Here is a 2471-nt window from a genome sequence, read left to right as displayed (position 1 = left end):
TTAAAAGGCGTAGGTGATGTGTGTGTGTGTTTGTGCGTGTGTTTATTGTGTGTGTGAGCGGATGTTTTAAGGGGGTGTCAGTGACGTAGATCCTTAAGGCATAAACTCAGTGCTCGTTATAGGTCAGAGGTTGAGCAGTGAGCTAATTGATTAATTTAAAGTGATACAATGCGTCATTCATTCAATGTGTGACAAAGTGTCAACTTGAAGGCCATGTATGCTGTCACGTAGGCGGTCTACGTCCAAACCTTTCATAGTGTCTCACGGTCTAGATTCCATTCACCTTATTCTTCATAGCGGAAGTACAGCTGAAAATAACTGGACATGGATGAGACCGGAAGCCAGAACCATAAAATTTACAAATGTCTGTGCCATATAAGGGGAATAGGGGATCTAAGGTATTTCCAAGCCAGGCCTGTTTATCATCAATAGCAACGTATATATCTGATTCATCAATTTACATCAGGCTATTCTGTGTGCATACAGTAGGCCAAAAATCCCACATACGCTCTTAAAAATAAAGGTGCTTTAAAAAAGTTCTTCACAGTGATGCCATAAAAGAACAATTTTTGGTTCCACAAAGAACCGTTCAGTCAAAGGTTCTTCAAAAAAACCATCTCTTTCTTATCTTTTTATAATCTGAAGAACCTTATTTCGCCACAAAGAACTGTTTGTGAAACAGAAAGGTTTTTCAGATGTTAAAGGTTATGGAACCGTTTAGATAAAAAAGGTTCTTCTATCTATGGCATCGTGAAGCACCTTTATTTTTAAGAGTGTACAGCTGAGTTTAATTATACACATGACACTAATATAATGCAGTAAACATTAGTTTAACAACATAAGATGTAAGTTACACCCCTAATGTACATAACTTATTATTTCAATGAAAAAAAAGTTATTTCAATTAAAAAAAAAATCAATGAAAAAAATATAAATTATAAAATTATGTTACTGTATAAAACATCTACTGATAATAAATTCGGCAAATTTCCCCAAAAATTATGTATGATGAGTAGACGTTTTATACAGTAACATACTATTAAATGTAGAGTTTTTAGGAACCTAAAAGAAAAAAAAAAACATTTTATAATTTATTTTTATATTTACTTAAAATTGTATTATTTACAGAGAAAAAAAACATACATTTACATTCACATAATTCTCTCATAATTCTTTCTATTTTCATACTTCCATAATTAGGGGAAGTATGAATATTGTATCCGTTAGGATTCTTCTTCTTATTATTCTTCCGCTGTTGAAGTCTATGGCGGCCCATAGAACCGTTTGCGTGAAAGTTGTATAATGGCACACTGATAGAGGACAGTCTGAAATGTCACCATAGCCAATTTGGAGTCTCTAACTCAAACTCTCTAGCGCCACCACTTGTCCAAAGTTGCACTTTCTTTTTGCTAATAACTTTTGAACCGTAGGCCACAAAATCTAAATTATTTTTTCTCTGAATCCTTGGGTCATGCCGAGTCGAATGAACACCAAAATTCAAAAATCGTAAGGTTTAGTTTTTTTTCTATAATTAATTGTTTGAAAAACCTACTTTTTCAAACTCATCCTAGACAGTTTGTCTGATTTTCACCAAAATTGGCTCAGATCATCTTCAGACCATGCTGGCAAAAAGTTATGGAATTCAAGTTGATTGAACAAACCGTTCTCGAATAACATGCAAATTAATTCTACGAAAAGACCAAACTTGGTGTGTGTTATAATAAGCTACCTGCAGTGTTTCGTCACAGTGCCACCTAGTGATCAGGAGATATGAAAAATGGCTATTTTAGCTTATAATTTCTCAATGGTTTGGCCAAAAATCTCAAAACAGGTTTCGTTAGATTCGGAGGGGCACGCCGAGTCGAACCATATCCAATTTTCCCATGTCAGCCATTTTGGGCGTCAGCCATTTTGAATTTTGTTATAAAATGCTATATTTTACGAACGCATTAACGTATCGTTACGAAACTCGGTATGTATCTTCGTCACCATGCCCTGACAGTACTCAAAAGGTTTGGTGAATTTAAGTAAATTTATAAGTTTATAAGTTATAAGTAAATTTAGCAAAATGCTAATAACTTCTAAGACCTCAAAATATTCCTTGGGTCATGCCGAGAACACTTTTTTGAACTCCTCCTAGACCGTTAGTCTGATTTTCCCTAAATTTGACTCAGATCATCTTCACACCATGCTGACAAAAAGTTATGGATTTTGTGTCGATATTCGAAAGTGTTTTCATTTAACGCATCAACGAATTTGCTGAAAAGATGCCAAAGCGCATCAGAAGCTGTATCTCTGCAAAGCTTTGAGATAATTGCACCAAATTTTGTATGTGGCATTATCACCTCACACTGATTACTAGACATCAATTTGGTAACAGCGCCACCTATTGGTCAAGAGTAATAAACCATTCATTAACTACTAATTTTGAAATTTCCAAAAATGTTAATAAATGTAGATTGCATTAGCCT

This window comes from Garra rufa, chromosome 1 (genome assembly GCF_049309525.1).
Source record: "Garra rufa chromosome 1, GarRuf1.0, whole genome shotgun sequence".
NCBI classification, from domain to species: Eukaryota; Metazoa; Chordata; class Actinopteri; order Cypriniformes; family Cyprinidae; genus Garra; species Garra rufa.
The sequence above is the reverse complement of the archived record's forward strand: the minus strand, read 5'-3'. Positions refer to the sequence as shown.